The sequence below is a fragment of the Oncorhynchus gorbuscha genome, unplaced genomic scaffold (assembly GCF_021184085.1).
Source record: "Oncorhynchus gorbuscha isolate QuinsamMale2020 ecotype Even-year unplaced genomic scaffold, OgorEven_v1.0 Un_scaffold_544, whole genome shotgun sequence".
Classification (NCBI taxonomy): Eukaryota; Metazoa; Chordata; class Actinopteri; order Salmoniformes; family Salmonidae; genus Oncorhynchus; species Oncorhynchus gorbuscha.
The window spans coordinates 162,521-184,905 of NW_025745371.1; the positions used below are offsets into that span (position 1 = coordinate 162,521).

A 22,385-nucleotide genomic window follows, 5' to 3' on the forward strand; every position below is an offset into this window, starting at 1 on the left:
CTACAGTATGGTGTTAATGATCTACAGTATGGTGTTAATGATCTACAGTATGGAGTTAATGATCTACAGTATGGTGTTAATGATCTACAGTCCTACAGTATGGTGTTAATGATCTACAGTATGGAGTTAATGATCTACAGTCCTACAGTATGGTGTTAATGATCTACAGTATGGTGTTAATGATCTACAGTATGGTGTTAATGATCTACAGTATGGTGTTAATGACCTACAGTATGGTGTTAATGATCTACAGTCCTACAGTATGGTGTTAATGATCTACAGTATGGTGTTAATGATCTACAGTCCTACAGTATGGTGTTAATGATCTACAGTATGGTGTTAATGAGCTACAGTCCTACAGTATGGTGTTAATGATCTACAGTATGGTGTTAATGAGCTACAGTCCTACAGTATGGTGTTAATGATCTACAGTATGGTGTTAATGATCTACAGTATGGTGTTAATGATCTACAGTATGGTGTTAATGATCTACAGTATGGTGTTAATGATCTACAGTATGGTGTTAATGATCTACAGTCCTACAGTATGGTGTTAATGATCTACAGTCCTACAGTATGGTGTTAATGATCTATAGTATGGTGTTAATGACCTACAGTCCTACAGTATGGTGTTAATGATCTACAGTATGGTGTTAATGATCTACAATATGGTGTTAATGATCTACAGTCCTACAGTATGGTGTTAATGATCTACAGTATGGTGTTAATGATCTACAGTCCTACAGTATGGTGTTAATGATCTACAGTATGGTGTTAATGATCTACAGTATGGTGTTAATGATCTACAGTATGGTGTTAATGATCTACAGTATGGTGTTAATGACCTACAGTCCTACAGTATGGTGTTAATGATCTACAGTATGGTGTTAATGATCTACAGTCCTACAGTATGGTGTTAATGACCTACAGTATGGTGTTAATGATCTACAGTATGGTGTTAATGATCTACAGTATGGTGTTAATGATCTACATTATGGTGTTAATGATCTACAGTATGGTGTTAATGATCTACAGTATGGTGTTAATGACCTACAGTATGGTGTTAATGATCTACAGTATGGTGTTAATGACCTACAGTCCTACAGTATGGTGTTAATGATCTACAGTCCTACAGTATGGTGTTAATGATCTACAGTATGGTGTTAATGATCTACAGTATGGTGTTAATGATCTACAGTATGGTGTTAATGATCTACAGTATGGTGTTAATGACCTACAGTCCTACAGTATGGTGTTAATGATCTACAGTCCTACAGTATGGTGTTAATGATCTACAGTATGGTGTTAATGATCTACAGTATGGTGTTAATGATCTACAGTATGGTGTTAATGATCTACAGTATGGTGTTAATGATCTACAGTATGGTGTTAATGATCTACACTATGGTGTTAATGATCTACAGTATGGTGTTAATGACCTACAGTATGGTGTTAATGATCTACAGTCCTACAGTATGGTGTTAATGATCTACAGTATGGTGTTAATGATCTACAGTATGGTGTTAATGATCTACAGTATGGTGTTAATGATCTACAGTATGGTGTTAATGACCTACAGTATGGTGTTAATGATCTACAGTCCTACAGTATGGTGTTAATGATCTACAGTCCTACAGTATGGTGTTAATGATCTACAGTATGGTGTTAATGATCTACAGTATGGTGTTAATGATCTACAGTATGGTGTTAATGATCTACAGTATGGTGTTAATGATCTACAGTATGGTGTTAATGATCTACAGTATGGTGTTAATGATCTACAGTCCTACAGTATGGTGTTAATGATCTACAGTATGGTGTTAATGACCTACAGTATGGTGTTAATGATCTACAGTATGGTGTTAATGATCTACAGTCCTACAGTATGGTGTTAATGAGCTACAGTATGGTGTTAATGACCTACAGTATGGTGTTAATGATCTACAGTATGGTGTTAATGACCTACAGTATGGTGTTAATGACCTACAGTCCTACAGTATGGTGTTAATGATCTACAGTATGGTGTTAATGATCTACAGTATGGTGTTAATGATCTACAGTATGGTGTTAATGACCTACAGTATGGTGTTAATGACCTACAGTATGGTGTTAATGATCTACAGTCCTACAGTATGGTGTTAATGATCTACAGTATGGTGTTAATGATCTACAGTATGGTGTTAATGATCTACAGTATGGTGTTAATGATCTACAGTATGGTGTTAATGACCTACAGTATGGTGTACATTTCAGAAAGGTTGGGTTCATGTGCTCTATTGGGAGGCTTCCAGTAATTCATCATTTACAGAAATAACAGGCTCCAAACACCACAACTATTACTTACTAAGGGTACTTTCTTCTCTCTGTTTTGAACACACACACACACACACACACACACACACACACACACACACACACACACACACACACACACACACACACACACACACACACACACACACACACACACACACACACACACACACACACACACACACACACCCTCTCTCTGCAAAAAAAACAGGGCAAGATCCTTGAACCACCTCTCCCTTCCCATCCCAGCGGCTGTCTAATCTCATTGGTTGCCGTCAGGGGGGTTATTTGCATATTGTGGGCGTGTTCCTAACTCAGTGTTGGGATGAATGACTCTGTTCAGTTCAGAAGGCGACAAGACAGCAACGAACTCTGCAGAGGCTATGTGCTACTGCGACGCTGATCAACTCGGCACACGACAAAAACCTCTGATGCGTTTAGCTCCGGGCTCTCCGCTCCGGTCTGTAGGTCAAACCACGTCGAGCCAGGTGGAATAAACATGTACAACAAAACAGGACCGGGACTTAGCTCGAGAGGAGTACTGTGGGTAAGTGTTTTTCTCATTGTAGTCTTGTAAAAGGAGTCTTTCTATTTTTTTAAAAATGAAGAGAGGAAGATTTTTTATTTTTTAAACCTCATAGTTCAATGTCAAATGAGAGTTTGGCTTGCGCTTCAATCAACTTGCAACTTCAACGTGTGTCATGTAATTGATGAGTAGTAACGTGTATGTTGTTTTCAATATATCTTAATGTCTGTGGTTCAAAGCCTAGACTACGTTCTACTTGTTATTATTTAATTAAAGAGTTAAAGAGTAAAAAAATGTGTATTTAAAAAATGTAAAAGCATATATGTGCCTGTTTAGAAAGTCTAATGTAATCAGTGATTTTCTTTACATCCTCGGCTATTGACTCCATAATATAACTGTATCGGTCAACATGTTTGTTGTCCCCCTCCCCCTGAGACTGATTCTCTCATGTCTGGAAGTCTATTTGTTAAACCCCCCATGTTTCTGTACTGTGTCTGTATTTCAGGGTTTGTGTATACTCCTCCTTTACACCAGCCCCCTCTGCTGTTTTGCTAATTTCAGCCAAGCCAAAGAGCTGGTCTATAAGATAAAAGAAGGATTACCGTCGGGGACACTGATCGGATCCATGGGCTCTGACTTACACTTGGATTTATCCCTCGATCCCCATGTTTTATTCAATCTGCCCCAGAAGAAGCCCAGTGATCAGTATGTCACTCTGAACAGCACTACGGGACAGCTGTTTACGTCTGGGAATGAGATCGACAGGGAGACGCTCTGCCCCGACTCCTCGGAGTACGACCAGGGCTGCGTCCTCTCCCTGGATGTGTTTGTTCTACCCCAGCAGTATTTCCAGCTGGTTAAGGTCAAAATCTTGGTCGAGGACGTCAACGATAATCGTCCGCGCTTCCCGACGGGCGAGATTCGGGTTTCCGTCCCGGAGAACACCCAGGTCAACGCGAGGTTCGCGGTGGAGCAATCAGCGACCGACCCCGATCTGGGGTTTCACGGGGTTCAGACTTACTGGCTGGTCAACGACTTTGGGGTGTTCACTCTGGACGTAGAGGAGAACGAGGGGGGTGAGCTGACACCCTTCCTCATCGTGACCGACGAGCTGGACCGGGAACGACAGGAGGAATACGTAACGGATATTATAGCAGAGGACGGTGGGCTACCACCTCTCCTTGGCACCGCCACGTTGAGGATTATAATCACTGATGTCAACGATAACTGTCCTCAGTTCACAGAGTCACAGGTCAACGTGACGCTCTACGGGAATACGACTAAAGGAAAGCACCTGTCCAGGTTACACGCCTTCGACCCCGACCAGGGCGACAACGCCGTGATCAGCTATGCGTACAGCGACCGCGTTCCCCGGGAGGCTAGAGCCCTGTTCCATCTGGACCGGATTACCGGGGTGATCAAACTGGCCGGTCAGATCAACACAGCAACCGGGACGTTCTACAAACTCACCGTCCTCGCCAACGGGCCTGGTTGCGTCCCTGCCGTCGCCACGGTGACGGTGCACGTGATCCGGGTAGCTTCCGGTCCGCCTGTCATTACGCCGCGCTACATCGCGGCGGAGAAAGACGGCGTGGTCACGATGAAGGAGTCCGAACCTCCGTTTTCCCCAATCGCGTTTTCACCGTGTCGAACACGGACCAGAGAGGACAAGGGACGGAATGTCTACTTGAAGGATTCGGCCCGTTCCGACTGACACCTTACAAACGGTTGAAGAACGAGTATCTGTTAGAGACGACGGAGCCGCTGGACCACGAGCAGAGGCAGGACTACGAGCTGACCGTAGTGCTCAGGAACCCCAGAGGTCTCGCCATTAAGACCTTCGTTAAGATCCTAGTTCTGGATGAGAACGACAACGCGCCGGTCTTCAAACAGTCTCTGTATGAGGTGAGTGAATGTATTTATGAACACAGGAATGTTTAAACGGTTGTTATGGTTACGGTTAGGGTTTGGACATGAACATTGAGCATGTTATTGATAGTACATTGATTTTCTTAAGCCATTTCAGTACAATAATACAAAATATAGAGTATTTTTTGTTGTTGTTGCAAAATAATTGTTGTTGACTAATAAAATCAAAAATGTATTTTAGGATTTACCTATTTATTTTAGAATTTACACATTTATTTCAGTATTTACACATTTATTTTAGTATTTACTTAATTATTTTAGTATTTACAAATGTATTTTAAAATAAACTTATTTATTATAGTATTTACTTATTATTACAGTATTTACAAAATTATTTTAGTATTTACACATTTATTTTAGTATTTACTTATTTATTATAGTATTTACAAATGTATTTTAAAATGTACATATTTATTATAGTATTTACTTATTATTACAGTATTTACACAATTATTTTCGTATTTAGGTATTATTTATTTATTTTAAAATGTACTTATTTGATCCCTTGTTAACACTTATTTGATTGTCAGGTCTCTGTGGAGGAGAACAACCCTCCCAACAGCTTCCTGACCCAGCTCCAGGCCACAGACCAGGACAGCGAGGCCAGAGGAGAGGTCATCTACACGCTGGGGTCAGACGCTCCCTCCATTTTCCTCCTGGAGAGGCTGACCGGCGTGCTGACCGTGTCCACATCTCTGGACCGAGAAGAGAAGCAGACCTACAGGTCTGTCGCATATTGATGATGTAACGTAACGTATTATGACTGATATTGTATGGATTAGAATGCCTATACAGTGCCTTGCGAAAGTATTCGGCCCCCTTGAACTTTGCGACCTTTTGCCACATTTCAGGCCTCAAACATAAAGATATAAAACTGATATAAAATCGTTTTGTATCCAAATCCGGCTTTAAACTTCTTCACAACAGTATCTCGGACCTGCCTGGTGTGTTCCTTGTTCTTCATGATGCTCTCTGCGCTTTTAACGGACCTCTGAGACTATCACACTGCAGGTGCATTTATACGGAGACTTGATTACACACAGGTGGATTGTATTTATCATCATTAGTCATTTAGGTCAACATTGGAACATTCAGAGATCCTCACTGAACTTCTGGAGAGAGTTTGCTTCACTGAAAGTAAAAGGGCTGAATAATTTTGCACGCCCAATTTTTCAGTTTTTGATTCGTTACAAAAGTTTGAAATATCCAATAAATGTCGTTCCACTTCATGATTGTGTCCCACTTGTTGTTGATTCTTCACAAAAAAATACAGTTTTATATCTTTATGTTTGAAGCCTGAAATGTGGCAAAAGGTCGCAAAGCTCAAGGGGGCCGAATACTTTCGCAAGGCACTGTATGTGTTTATAGTAATAATAATAATTTACTTGTTTAGCTTTTTCATTACACAAAATAATCACAAAGTGTATTAAAAAAGTGAAACAAAACAACAAAGTTGGTGGAATTAAATATATCTATGTCAAAGATGACATAAACCTGTTCTTTATCAAGGGTGGCATAAGCAATGTTTAATATAAGGCTTTATAAATCATGTTAAATTGAGGCATCACAAAGCATTGATAACCCATCATGCATCTTGGTAGAGAATTGCAACACCAGCGTGGTGGGTTAGACTCCCACCCGTATGTAAAAATGTATTCAGGCGTGACTGCAAATGGCTTTGGATAAATGCCGTGTGTTATATTACTCTAAACCCTTTGTAGGACAGGCCCAGACCTCTTTCCCTCTTGGGCGCACAGCCAATAGTGGACCTGATCTCAACTGTCCCCATAATGCTGCAGAATCACACACTCTAAAGTGCAGTCCTTCACCAAAAACATTGGAAGGGCCCGTTTAAAATCCATATTTATTTTTTGGCTGAATTCCAGAGGGGGGGGGGGGTTCCCTGGGGGAGGTTTCCCCCCATACTCCGTTTTCTCGGTTTTGTTTTTCCAGGTTTCAGATTTCCCCGTGTTTTTCTGTTTTTTCCACATCTTTTAAAATGGTATCTCTGAAGGCTGGTGGTATGTGTTTACAGGACAGCATGGTATCTCTGAAGGATGGTGGTATGTATTTATGGTATCTCTGAAGGCTGGTGGTGTGTATTTATGGTATCTCTGAAGGCTGGTGGTATGTATTTATGGTATCTCTGAAGGCTGGTGGTATGTGTTTATGGTATCTCTGAAGGCTGGTGGTATGTGTTTATAGAACAGCATGGTATCTCTGAAGGCTGGTGGTATGTGTTTACAGTACAGCATGGTATCTCTGAAGGCTGGTGGTAGGTATTTATAGAACAGCATGGTATCTCTGAAGGCTGGTGGTATGTGTTTACAGTACAGCATGGTATCTCTGAAGGCTGGTGGTATGTATTTATGGTATCTCTGAAGGTTGGTGGTATGTATTTATGGTATCTCTGAAGGCTGGTGGTATGTATTTACAGTACAGCATGGTATCGCTGAAGGCTGGTGGTATGTATTTATAGAACAGCATGGTATCTCTGAAGGCTGGTGGTATGTATTTATGGTATCTCTGAAGGCTGGTGGTATGTGTTTACAGGACAGCATGGTATCTCTGAAGGATGGTGGTATGTATTTATGGTATCTCTGAAGGCTGGTGGTATGTGTTTACAGTACAGCATGGTATCTCTGAAGGCTGGTGGTATGTATTTACGGGACAGCATGGTATCTCTGAAGGCTGGTGGTATGTATTTACAGGACAGCATGGTATCTCTGAAGGTTGGTGGTATGTGTTTACAGGACAGCATGGTATCTCTGAAGGCTGGTGGTATGTATTTATGGTATCTCTGAAGGCTGGTGGTATGTATTTACGGGACAGCATGGTATCTCTGAAGGCTGGTGGTATGTGTTTACAGTACAGCATGGTATCTCTGAAGGCTGGCGGTATGTATTTACAGTACAGCATGGTATCTCTGAAGGCTGGTGGTATGTATTTACGGGACAGCATGGTATCACTGAAGGCTGGTGGTATGTGTTTACAGGACAGCATGGTATCTCTGAAGGCTGGTGGTATGTGTTTACAGTACAGCATGGTATCTCTGAAGGCTGGCGGTATGTATTTACAGTACAGCATGGTATCTCTGAAGGCTGGTGGTATGTATTTACGGGACAGCATGGTATCACTGAAGGCTGGTGGTATGTGTTTACAGGACAGCATGGTATCTCTGAAGGCTGGTGGTATGTATTTACGGGACAGCATGGTATCTCTGAAGGCTGGTGGTATGTGTTTACAGTACAGCATGGTATCTCTGAAGGCTGGTGGTATGTGTTTACAGTACAGCATGGTATCTCTGAAGGCTGGTGGTATGTGTTTACAGTACAGCATGGTATCTCTGAAGGCTGGTGGTATGTATTTATAGAACAGCATGGTATCTATGAAGGCTGGCCGTATGTATTTATAGAACAGCATGGTATCTCTGAAGGCTGGTGGTGTGTATTTATGGTATCTCTGAAGGCTGGTGGTATGTGTTTACAGGACAGCATGGTATCTCTGAAGGCTGGTGGTATGTGTTTACAGTACAGCATGGTATCTCTGAAGGCTGGTGGTATGTGTTTACAGTACAGCATGGTATCTCTGAAGGCTGGTGGTATGTGTTTACAGTACAGCATGGTATCTCTGAAGGCTGGTGGTATGTGTTTACAGTACAGCATGGTATCTCTGAAGGCTGGTGGTATGTATTTATAGAACAGCATGGTATCTCTGAAGGCTGGTGGTATGTGTTTACAGGACAGCATGGTATCTCTGAAGGCTGGTGGTATGTATTTACGGGACAGCATGGTATCTCTGAAGTCTGGTGGTATGTGTTTACAGTACAGCATGGTATCTCTGAAGGCTGGTGGTATGTGTTTACAGGACAGCATGGTATCTCTGAAGGATGGTGGTATGTATTTATGGTATCTCTGAAGGCTGGTGGTGTGTATTTATGGTATCTCTGAAGGCTGGTGGTATGTATTTATGGTATCTCTGAAGGCTGGTGGTATGTGTTTATGGTATCTCTGAAGGCTGGTGGTATGTGTTTATAGAACAGCATGGTATCTCTGAAGGCTGGTGGTATGTGTTTACAGTACAGCATGGTATCTCTGAAGGCTGGTGGTATGTATTTATAGAACAGCATGGTATCTATGAAGGCTGGTCGTATGTATTTATAGAACAGCATGGTATCTCTGAAGGCTGGTGGTGTGTATTTATGGTATCTCTGAAGGCTGGTGGTATGTGTTTACAGGACAGCATGGTATCTCTGAAGGCTGGTGGTATGTATTTACGGGACAGCATGGTATCTCTGAAGGCTGGTGGTATGTGTTTACAGTACAGCATGGTATCTCTGAAGGCTGGTGGTATGTGTTTACAGTACAGCATGGTATCTCTGAAGGCTGGTGGTATGTGTTTACAGTACAGCATGGTATCTCTGAAGGCTGGTGGTATGTATTTATAGAACAGCATGGTATCTCTGAAGGCTGGTGGTATGTGTTTACAGGACAGCATGGTATCTCTGAAGGCTGGTGGTATGTATTTACGGGACAGCATGGTATCTCTGAAGTCTGGTGGTATGTGTTTACAGTACAGCATGGTATCTCTGAAGGCTGGTGGTATGTGTTTACAGGACAGCATGGTATCTCTGAAGGCTGGTGGTATGTGTTTACAGTACAGCATGGTATCTCTGAAGGCTGGCGGTATGTATTTACAGTACAGCATGGTATCTCTGAAGGCTGGTGGTATGTATTTACGGGACAGCATGGTATCACTGAAGGCTGGTGGTATGTGTTTACAGGACAGCATGGTATCTCTGAAGGCTGGTGGTATGTATTTACGGGACAGCATGGTATCTCTGAAGGCTGGTGGTATGTGTTTACAGTACAGCATGGTATCTCTGAAGGCTGGTGGTATGTGTTTACAGTACAGCATGGTATCTCTGAAGGCTGGTGGTATGTGTTTACAGTACAGCATGGTATCTCTGAAGGCTGGTGGTATGTATTTATAGAACAGCATGGTATCTATGAAGGCTGGTCGTATGTATTTATAGAACAGCATGGTATCTCTGAAGGCTGGTGGTGTGTATTTATGGTATCTCTGAAGGCTGGTGGTATGTGTTTACAGGACAGCATGGTATCTCTGAAGGCTGGTGGTATGTATTTACGGGACAGCATGGTATCTCTGAAGGCTGGTGGTATGTGTTTACAGTACAGCATGGTATCTCTGAAGGCTGGTGGTATGTGTTTACAGTACAGCATGGTATCTCCGAAGGCTGGTGGTATGTGTTTACAGTACAGCATGGTATCTCTGAAGGCTGGTGGTATGTATTTATAGAACAGCATGGTATCTCTGAAGGCTGGTGGTATGTGTTGACAGTACAGCATGGTATCTCTGAAGGCTGGTGGTATGTGTTTACAGGACAGCATGGTATCTCTGAAGGATGGTGGTATGTATTTATGGTATCTCTGAAGGCTGGTGGTGTGTATTTATGGTATCTCTGAAGGCTGGTGGTATGTATTTATGGTATCTCTGAAGGCTGGTGGTATGTGTTTATGGTATCTCTGAAGGCTGGTGGTATGTGTTTATAGAACAGCATGGTATCTCTGAAGGCTGGTGGTATGTGTTTACAGTACAGCATGGTATCTCTGAAGGCTGGTGGTATGTATTTATAGAACAGCATGGTATCTCTGAAGGCTGGTCGTATGTATTTATAGAACAGCATGGTATCTCTGAAGGCTGGTGGTGTGTATTTATGGTATCTCTGAAGGCTGGTGGTATGTGTTTACAGGACAGCATGGTATCTCTGAAGGCTGGTGGTATGTATTTACGGGACAGCATGGTATCTCTGAAGGCTGGTGGTATGTGTTTACAGTACAGCATGGTATCTCTGAAGGCTGGTGGTATGTGTTTACAGTACAGCATGGTATCTCTGAAAGCTGGTGGTATGTGTTTACAGTACAGCATGGTATCTCTGAAGGCTGGTGGTATGTATTTATAGAACAGCATGGTATCTCTGAAGGCTGGTGGTATGTGTTTACAGGACAGCATGGTATCTCTGAAGGCTGGTGGTATGTATTTACGGGACAGCATGGTATCTCTGAAGTCTGGTGGTATGTGTTTACAGTACAGCATGGTATCTCTGAAGGCTGGTGGTATGTGTTTACAGGACAGCATGGTATCTCTGAAGGATGGTGGTATGTATTTATGGTATCTCTGAAGGCTGGTGGTGTGTATTTATGGTATCTCTGAAGGCTGGTGGTATGTATTTATGGTATCTCTGAAGGCTGGTGGTATGTGTTTATGGTATCTCTGAAGGCTGGTGGTATGTGTTTATAGAACAGCATGGTATCTCTGAAGGCTGGTGGTATGTGTTTACAGTACAGCATGGTATCTCTGAAGGCTGGTGGTATGTGTTTACAGGACAGCATGGTATCTCTGAAGGCTGGTGGTATGTATTTACGGGACAGCATGGTATCTCTGAAGGCTGGTGGTATGTATTTATAGAACAGCATGGTATCTCTGAAGGCTGGTGGTATGTGTTTACAGGACAGCATGATATCTCTGAAGGATGGTGGTATGTATTTATGGTATCTCTGAAGGCTGGTGGTATGTGTTTACGAGACAGCATGGTATCTCTGAAGGCTGGTGGTAGGTATTTATGGTATCTCTGAAGGCTGGCGGTATGTGTTTACAGGACAGCATGGTATCTCTGAAGGCTGGTGGTATGTATTTATGGTATCTCTGAAGGCTGGTGGTATGTACTTACAGGACAGCATGGTATCTCTGAAGGCTGGTGGTATGTGTTTACAGTACAGCATGGTATCTCTGAAGGCTGGTGGTATGTGTTTACAGGACAGCATGGTATCTCTGAAGGATGGTGGTATGTATTTATGGTATCTCTGAAGGCTGGTGGTGTGTATTTATGGTATCTCTGAAGGCTGGTGGTATGTGTTTACAGGACAGCATGGTATCTCTGAAGGCTGGTGGTATGTATTTACGGGACAGCATGGTATCTCTGAAGGCTGGTGGTATGTATTTATAGAACAGCATGGTATCTCTGAAGGCTGGTGGTATGTGTTTACAGGACAGCATGGTATCTCTGAAGGATGGTGGTATGTATTTATGGTATCTCTGAAGGCTGGTGGTATGTGTTTACGAGACAGCATGGTATCTCTGAAGGCTGGTGGTATGTATTTATGGTATCTCTGAAGGCTGGTGGTATGTACTTACAGGACAGCATGGTATCTCTGAAGGCTGGTGGTATGTATTTATGGTATCTCTGAAGGCTGGTGGTATGTATTTACGGGACAGCATGGTATCTCTGAAGTCTGGTGGTATGTGTTTACAGTACAGCATGGTATCTCTGAAGGCTGGTGGTATGTGTTTACAGGACAGCATGGTATCTCTGAAGGATGGTGGTATGTATTTATGGTATCTCTGAAGGCTGGTGGTGTGTATTTATGGTATCTCTGAAGGCTGGTGGTATGTATTTATGGTATCTCTGAAGGCTGGTGGTATGTGTTTATGGTATCTCTGAAGGCTGGTGGTATGTGTTTATAGAACAGCATGGTATCTCTGAAGGCTGGTGGTATGTGTTTACAGTACAGCATGGTATCTCTGAAGGCTGGTGGTATGTGTTTACAGGACAGCATGGTATCTCTGAAGGCTGGTGGAATGTATTTACGGGACAGCATGGTATCTCTGAAGGCTGGTGGTATGTATTTATAGAACAGCATGGTATCTCTGAAGGCTGGTGGTATGTGTTTACAGGACAGCATGGTATCTCTGAAGGATGGTGGTATGTATTTATGGTATCTCTATAGGCTGGTGGTATGTGTTTACGAGACAGCATGGTATCTCTGAAGGCTGGTGGTATGTATTTATGGTATCTCTGAAGGCTGGTGGTATGTACTTACAGGACAGCATGGTATCTCTGAAGGCTGGTGGTATGTATTTATGGTATCTCTGAAGGCTGGTGGTATGTACTTACAGGACAGCATGGTATCTCTGAAGGCTGGTGGTATGTATTTATGGTATCTCTGAAGGCTGGTGGTATGTGTTTACGAGACAGCATGGTATCTCTGAAGGCTGGTGGTATGTATTTATGGTATCTCTGAAGGCTGGTGGTGTGTGTTTACAGTACAGCATGGTATCTCTGAAGGCTGGTGGTATGTGTTTACAGTACAGCATGGTATCTCTCTGAAGGCTGGTGGTATGTATTTATAGTACAGCATGGTATCTCTGATGGATGGTGGTATGTATTTACGGGACAGCATGGTATCTCTGAAGGCTGGTGGTATGTGTTTACAGTACAGCATGGTATCTCTGAAGGCTGGTGGTATGTATTTACAGTACAGCATGGTATCTCTGAAGGCTGGTGGTATGTATTTATGGGACAGCATGGTATCTCTGAAGGCTGGCGGTGTGTATTTACGGTATCTCTGAAGGTTGATGATTATTACAGATATAACTCAGCCTCACCTCATACAACAAACATTCACCTACATTCATTTAACATATACAGCTTTATATTCAGAAGTTAGTACAAGCAGCTAGAATAGCATCGCCACAATTCATCAATGTAATATCAACAATCCGTTAAGTCCATGAAGTGCAAAAGTTAGGAATTCAAAGGTCAGGGAGCATGATTGATATAGTACTGTAAAGTACTGTAAAGTGTAGTACTGTAAAGTACTGTAAAGTGTAGTACTGTAAAGTACGGTAAAGTGTTGTACTGTAAAGTACTGTAAAGTACTGTAAAGTACTGTAAAGTGTGGTACTGTCAAGTACTGTAAAGTGTAGTACTGTAAAGTACTGTAAAGTGTAGTACTGTGAAGTACTATAAAGTGTACTACTGTAAAGTACTGTCAAGTGTAGTATTGTAAAGTACTGTAAAGTATAGCAAATTCCACCATGTCTTGATTTTAGAGTCAACTTAACTGACCTGTCGGGCTCGGGTGGGGGGGGGTTATATAAAGACCTGACTGGGTCCATCACCCCAACACCCCACAGTATGACTTGTTATATAAAAACCTGACTGGGTCCAACACCCCACAGTATGACTTGTTATATAAAAACCTGACTGGGTCCAACACCCCACAGTATGACTTGTTATATAAAAACCTGACTGGGTCCAACACCCCACAGTATGACTTGTTATATAGAGACCTGACTGGGTCCAACACCCCACAGTATGACTTGTTATTGGGTCCAACACCCCACAGTATGACTTGTTATATTGTTATATAGAGACCTGACTGGGTCCAACACCCCACAGTATGACTTGTTATATAAAGACCTGACTGGGTCCAACACCCCACAGTATGACTTGTCATATAAAGACCTGACTGGGTCCAACACCCCACAGTATGACTTGTTATATAAAGACCTGACTGGGTCCAACACCCCACAGTATGACTTGTTATATTGTTATATAGAGACCTGACTGGGTCCAACAGCCCACAGTATGACTTGTTATATTGTTATATAGAGACCTGACTGGGTCCAACACCCCACAGTATGACTTGTCATATAAAGACCTGACTGGGTCCAACACCCCACAGTATGACTTGTTATATTGTTATATAGAGACCTGACTGGGTCCAACACCCCACAGTATGACTTGTTATATAAAGACCTGACTGGGTCCAACACCCCACAGTATGACTTGTTATTGGGTCCAACACCCCACAGTATGACTTGTTATATTGTTATATAGAGACCTGACTGGGTCCAACACCCCACAGTATGACTTGTTATATAAAGACCTGACTGGGTCCAACACCCCACAGTATGACTTGTTATTGGGTCCAACACCCCACAGTATGACTTGTTATATTGTTATATAGAGACCTGACTGGGTCCAACACCCCACAGTATGACTTGTTATATAAAGACCTGACTGGGTCCAACACCCCACAGTATGACTTGTCATATAAAGACCTGACTGGGTCCAACACCCCACAGTATGACTTGTTATATAAAGACCTGACTGGGTCCAACACCCCACAGTATGACTTGTTATATAAAGACCTAACTGGGTCCAACACCCCACAGTATGACTTGTTATATAAAGACCTGACTGGGTCCAACAGCCCACAGTATGACTTGTTATATAAAGACCTGACTGGGTCCAACACCCCACAGTATGACTTGTTATTGGGTCCAACACCCCACAGTATGACTTGTTATATTGTTATATAGAGACCTGACTGGGTCCAACACCCCACAGTATGACTTGTTATATAAAGACCTGACTGGGTCCAACACCCCACAGTATGACTTGTTATATAGAGACCTGACTGGGTCCAACACCCCACAGTATGACTTGTTATATTGTTATATAGAGACCTGACTGGGTCCAACACCCCACAGTATGACTTGTTATATAGAGACCTGACTGGGTCCAACACCCCACAGTATGACTTGTTATATTGTTATATAGAGACCTGACTGGGTCCAACACCCCACAGTATGACTTGTTATATAAAGACCTGACTGGGTCCAACACCCCACAGTATGACTTGTTATATTGTTATATAGAGACCTGACTGGGTCCAACACCCCACAGTATGACTTGTTATATAAAGACCTGACTGGGTCCAACACCCCACAGTATGACTTGTTATATAGAGACCTGACTGGGTCCAACACCCCACAGTATGACTTGTTATATTGTTATATAAAGACCTGACTGGGTCCAACACCCCACAGTATGACTTGTTATATTGTTATATAAAGACCTGACTGGGTCCAACACCCCACAGTATGACTTGTTATATAAAGACCTGACTGGGTCCAACACCCCACAGTATGACTTGTTATATAGAGACCTGACTGGGTCCAACACCCCACAGTATGACTTGTTATATAAAGACCTGACTGGGTCCAACACCCCACAGTATGACTTGTTATATTGTTATATAGAGACCTGACTGGGTCCAACACCCCACAGTATGACTTGTTATATTGTTATATAAAGACCTGACTGGGTCCAACACCCCACAGTATGACTTGTTATATTGTTATATAGAGACCTGACTGGGTCCAACACCCCACAGTATGACTTGTTATATAGAGACCTGACTGGGTCCAACACCCCACAGTATGACTTGTTATATAGAGACCTGACTGGGTCCAACACCCCACAGTATGACTTGTTATATAAAGACCTGACTGGGTCCAACACCCCACAGTATGACTTGTTATATAGAGACCTGACTGGGTCCAACACCCCACAGTATGACTTGTTATATAGAGACCTGACTGGGTCCAACACCCCACAGTATGACTTGTTATATTGTTATATAGAGACCTGACTGGGTCCAACACCCCACAGTATGACTTGTTATATTGTTATATAGAGACCTGACTGGGTCCAACACCCCACAGTATGACTTGTTATATAGAGACCTGACTGGGTCCAACACCCCACAGTATGACTTGTTATATAGAGACCTGACTGGGTCCAACACCCCACAGTATGACTTGTTATATTGTTATATAGAGACCTGACTGGGTCCAACACCCCACAGTATGACTTGTTATATTGTTATATAGAGACCTGACTGGGTCCAACACCCCACAGTATGACTTGTTATATTGTTATATAGAGACCTGACTGGGTCCAACACCCCACAGTATGACTTGTTATATTGTTATATAGAGACCTGACTGGGTCCAACACCCCACAGTATGACTTGTTATATTGTTATATAAAGACCTGACTGGGTCCAACACCCCACAGTATGACTTGTTATATAGAGACCTGACTGGGTCCAACACCCCACAGTATGACTTGTTATATAGAGATCTGACTGGGTCCAACACCCCACAGTATGACTTGTTATATAAAGACCTGACTGGGTCCAGCACCCCACAGTATGACTTGTTATATAGAGACCTGACTGGGTCCAACACCCCACAGTATGACTTGTTATATAGAGACCTAACTTGGTTCAACACCCCACAGTATGTAACTTGGTTTCAGTTGAAAGCCACTTTCAATTTCCTTATTTTGGGGGGCTTTTATCAAGGTAATTGTAACGTGGCTCACATACATTCTCTTTAGATCATGTGTCATCCTGCAGCACAACATGTTATGTCACAATTATGAAGCCTCTATGAAGCTTGACGTACGGTTATAGATGCTTTGTAACACATTGATGTAGAGCTTAGTCAGGTAGGCTTTATGAAGCCCTTATGAAGCCTTTATGAAGCCTTTATGGAGCATGACGTACGGTTATAGATGCTTTGTAACACATTTATATAGTGCTTAGTCAGGTAGGCTTTATGAAGCCTTTATGAAGCCTTTATGAAGCTTGACGTACGGTTATAGATGTTTTGTAACACATTTATGTAGAGCTTAGTCAGGTAGGCTTTATGAAGCATTTATGAAGCCTTAATAAGCTGAACGTCATTTAAAGCGGAAACTGGATATATGGATGACACAATGCATTATAACTGCCTATGGATGTTCATAGTGTTTTTTAAAATATTTATATATATATCTGCAATATGTTTTGTTTATTGTTGTTGTAATATTGTGACGAGACAATAATAAGTTTGTAAATCCTAAACTGTATCCTCTGCAGGTTCATGGTTCGGGCGGTGGACCGAGGGACCCCCAGGAGAGAGTCTATAGCTACAGTGGTCATCACTGTGCTGGACCGCAATGACAACAGGTAAGAGAAAGGCCAGACACTTTGTGATAACTGCTGTTTTGATTGATTGTTTTGATTGATTGATTGTATTGTATTGATTGATTGATATGATTTGATTGTATTGATTGATTGATTGATATGATTTGATTGTATTGATATGATTTGATTGATTTTTATTTTTTTTTACCCAACAGCCCGCGCTTCATCAACAAAGACTTCACATTCTTTGTGCCGGAGAATTTCCCGGGTTTTGGCGAGATCGGCGTCCTCTCGGTAACTGACGCGGACGCAGGTGAGAACGGCTGGGTGGCCCTCTCCATCCTCAATGGCAGCGACATCTTCGTGATCGACGCGGGGCGCGGCGCTCTCAGGGCCCGTACCCCTCTGGACCGGGAGCAACAGGGGACGTACTACCTCTGGATCGAGGCAGTCGACGGAGGGGAACCCTCTCTCTCTCCTGCCTCACCGTGGTTACCGTCCTCCTCCTCGACGTAAACGACAACCCTCCCGTCGTCTTGTTCCCCCAGTCTAACCAGTCCTACATGCTGGTGTTACCTAGCACCCTACCAGGGACCTCCATCACAGAGGTTTACGCCGTGGATAAAGACACGGGAATGAACGCCGTTATCGCCTACAGCATCATCAAGAGGAAGGGTGGCGAGCCGGGGTCGTTTGATATCGACCCGGACACAGGGAACATCACGTTGAAGAGAGAACTGAGTGACCGCGGTCTCTACAGTCTACTGGTTAAAGTCTCGGACCACGGTCAACCCGAACCTCTCCACTCCACGGTCCTGGTCAACCTCTTCGTCAACGAGACGGTTTCTAACGAGAGCTACATCCGGAGTCTTCTCACCGGGGAGGAGGCTGAGATCCAGATGGAGGAGAAGCAGTGGTACGTGGGTAAACTGACAGAGAGGCCCGGCAGGGAGGACCTGTTCCCCTGTCAGCCGCTACTCATAGCTCTGTCAGTGACCTGTCTGGGACTGTTCTGCATCGTCGTCACATTGACTGCTTATGTCAGCTGCAAGAAACTGAAGAAATGGAGGAAACGTCAAACGAAAAGACTAGAGGTTGAAATGCCTTTGAAGGTGAACGGTGACGACGCAGATAGAAAGCGGACGGAAATCTCAAACATTTGACGACGTTGACATTTGCAAAGACTTTGAGGCAAAGACTCCCAACGTACAAAACTGCAAACTGTTTATAGACAATGTGAATTGTGAAGTGTAGATTTTCATCCTCAAAAATACAAAAAGGCCCGGATCCCAAATTGCACCCCCCTTTTGCCTATTTAGTGCACTATTTTTAAATCAAGGGCCCATGGTGGTGCACTATATAGGAATTAGGGCGCCGTTTGTGACACGGCCTCGTTTTAAAAACGTATTAAAAGACCCAACGTGATGTATATATTGTAGATAATATGAAATGTTTTATAACTTTATAACAAAATCTTTAAATAGACAAGATTATTTTATTTTATTTATTTTTCAAGAAAGCCCTGAGAAATTACTCCTTAAACTTACAAATTTATAAAATGGGAGAGATTCTATTTTTATTTTTTTTCACAAGGATGTCAAGATCGTTGGAAAGGGATGAGGATCATTTGGTGTGTATAACAATATTGATTGATTGATTGATTGATATAACAATGTGTTTTTTCACACCCCTTACGATTGCATTGGAAAAGCTGACCCCAGAGTGCAGTGCAGAAGTCAATTAAAATCAATTAAATTAAATTAAAGTCAATTAAAATCTACTGGATTTTGTGTGAGATTAAAATTTGTATTTTGTTGTGATACAGTTTCAAGAGGAGGCTTCTTGCCTGGCCACCAAACAAGCCCCCTTAAGTCTGTCCCAAATGGCACCCTATTTCCCTATAAAGGGCTCTGGTGTAAAGTAGTGCACTATATAGGGAATAGGGTTCTATAGGGCCCTGGAGTGCACTATGTAGGGAATAGGGTTCTATAGGGCTCTGGTCTAAAGTAGTGCACTATATAAGGAATAGGGTTCTACAGGGCCCTGGTCTAAAGTAGTGCACTATATAGGGAATAGGGTTCTACAGGGCCCTGGTCTAAAGTAGTGCACTATATAGGGAATAGGGTTCTATAGGGCTCTGGTCTAAAGTAGTGCACTATATAGGGAATAGGGTTCTATAGGGCTCTGGTCTGAAGTAGTGCACTATATAGGGAATAGGGTTCTATAGTGCTCTGGTCTGAAGTAGTGCACTATATAGGGAATAGGGTTCTATAGGGCTCTGGTCTGAAGTAGTGCACTATATAGGGAATAGGGTTCTATAGTGCTCTGGTCTGAAGTAGTGCACTATATATAGGGAATAGGGTTCTATAGGGCTCTGGTCTAAAGTAGTGTACTATATAGGGAATAGGGTTCTATAGGGCTCTGGTCTAAAGTAGTGTACTATATAGGGAATAGGGTTCTATAGGGCTCTGGTCTAAAGTAGTGCACTATATAGGGAATAGGGTTCTATAGGGCTCTGGTCTAAAGTAGTGCACTATATAGGGAATAGGGTTCTATAGGGCTCTGGTCTAAAGTAGTGCACTATATAGGGAATAGGGTTCTATAGGGCTCTGGTCTGAAGTAGTTCACTATATAGGGAATAGGGTTCTATAGGGCTCTGGTCTGAAGTAGTTCACTATATAGGGAATAGGGTTCTATAGGGCTCTGGTCTAAAGTAGTTCACTATATAGGGAATAGGGTTCTATAGGGCTCTGGTCTGAAGTAGTTCACTATATAGGGAATAGGGTTCTATAGGGCTCTGGTCTGAAGTAGTTCACTATATAGGGAATAGGGTTCTATAGGGCTCTGGTCTAAAGTAGTTCACTATATAGGGAATAGGGTTCTATAGGGCTCTGGTCTGAAGTAGTTCACTATATAGGGAATAGGGTTCTATAGGGCTCTGGTCTAAAGTAGTGCACCATATATAGGGAATAGGGTTCTATAGGGCTCTGGTCTAAAGTAGTGCACTATATATAGGGAATAGGGTTCTATAGGGCTCTGGTCTAAAGTAGTGCACTATATATAGGGAATAGGGTTCTATAGGGCTCTGGTCTAAAGTAGTGTACTATATAGGGAATAGGGTTCTATAGGGCTCTGGTCTAAAGTAGTGCACTATATATAGGGAATAGGGTTCTATAGGGCTCTGGTCTAAAGTAGTGCACTATATATAGGGAATAGGGTTCTATAGGGCTCTGGTCTAAAGTAGTGCACTATATATAGGGAATAGGGTTCTATAGGGCTCTGGTCTAAAGTAGTGCACTATATAGGGAATAGGGTTCTATAGGGCTCTGGTCTAAAGTAGTGCACTATGTAGGGAATAGGGTTCTATAGGGCTCTGGTCTAAAGTAGTGCACTATATATAGGGAATAGGGTTCTATAGGGCTCTGGTCTAAAGTAGTGCACTATATAGGGAATAGGGTTCTATAGGGCTCTGGTCTAAAGTAGTGCACTATATAGGGAATAGGGTTCTATAGGGCTCTGGTCTAAAGTAGTGCACTATATAGGGAATAGGGTTCTATAGGGCTCTGGTCTAAAGTAGTGCACTATATAGGGAATAGGGTTCTATAGGGCTCTGGTCTAAAGTAGTGCACTATATAGGGAATAGGGTTCTATAGGGCTCTGGTCTAAAGTAGTGCACTATATAGGGAATAGGGTTCTATAGGGCTCTGGTCTAAAGTAGTGCACTATATAGGGAATAGGGTTCTATAGGGCTCTGGTCTAAAGTAGTGCACTATATAGGGAATAGGGTTCTATAGGGCTCTGGTCTAAAGTAGTGCACTATATAGGGAATAGGGTTCTATAGGGCTCTGGTCTAAAGTAGTGCACTATATAGGGAATAGGGTTCTATAGGGCTCTGGTCTAAAGTAGTGCACTATAAAGGGAATAGGGTCTGAAGTAGTGCACTATGTAGGGAATAGGGTTCTATAGGGCTCTGGTCTAAAGTAGTGCACTATAAAGGGAATAGGGTCTGAAGTAGTGCACTATATAGGGAATAGGGTTCTATAGGGCTCTGGTCTAAAGTAGTGCACTATAAAGGGAATAGGGTCTGAAGTAGTGCACTATGTAGGGAATAGGGTTCTATAGGGCTCTGGTCTAAAGTAGTGCACTATATAGGGAATAGGGTGCCATTTGGAACGCATGCTTAGTCACCTCCCAGTGAACCTGTCATTCCCTAAACCATGTTCTTATTGTCTGTCTCTGAAAACAAATCCTTGTTTGAATATTAAAAAGTGCTTTATTTTCATATTATATTGCTCTTCTGAAATTAAAACGGCCTACCGGGTCATGCCTTTTATATTAGGATGTAAATTAATGACAATGTTTTGATTATAAATTAGAATTTAAGCGGAGGGGAAATTAAATGAATCCCCAATTTAAATTTAACTAGGAAAGTCAGTTAAGAACAAGTTCTTATTTACACTGACGACCTACCAGGGAACAGTGGATTAAATGCCTTGTTCAGGGGCAGAAGGACAGATTTTTACCTCGTCAGCTCAGGGATTCGATCCAGCAACCTTTCGGTTACTGGCTCAACACTCTTACCACTAGGCGACCTGCTTTAACCACTAGGCTACCTGCTCTTACCACTAGGCTACCTGCTCTAACCACTAGACTACCTGCCTCTAACCACTAGACTACCTGCTCTAACCACTAGGCTACCTGCTCTTACCACCAGGCTACCTGCTCTAACCACTAGGCTACCTGCTCTAACCACTAAGCTACCTGCTCTTACCACTAGGCTACCTGCTCTTACCACTAGGCTACCTGCTCTAACCACTAGACTACCTGCCTCTAACCACTAGACTACCTGCTCTAACCACTAGGCTACCTGCTCTTACCACCAGGCTACCTGCTCTAACCACTAGGCTACCTGCTCTAACCACTAGGCTACCTGCTCTAACCACTAGGCTACCTGCTCCAACCACTAGGCTACCTGCTCTAACCACTAGGCTA

At 42.7% G+C, this 22,385-nt stretch overlaps 1 pseudogene; it reads left to right on the forward strand.

Annotated features, from left to right (window-relative positions):
• The first annotated feature begins 2,651 nt into the window (after window positions 1-2,651).
• On the forward strand, window positions 2,652-19,386 carry LOC124018554 (annotated as a pseudogene).
• Window positions 19,387-22,385: the final 2,999 nt, after the last annotated feature.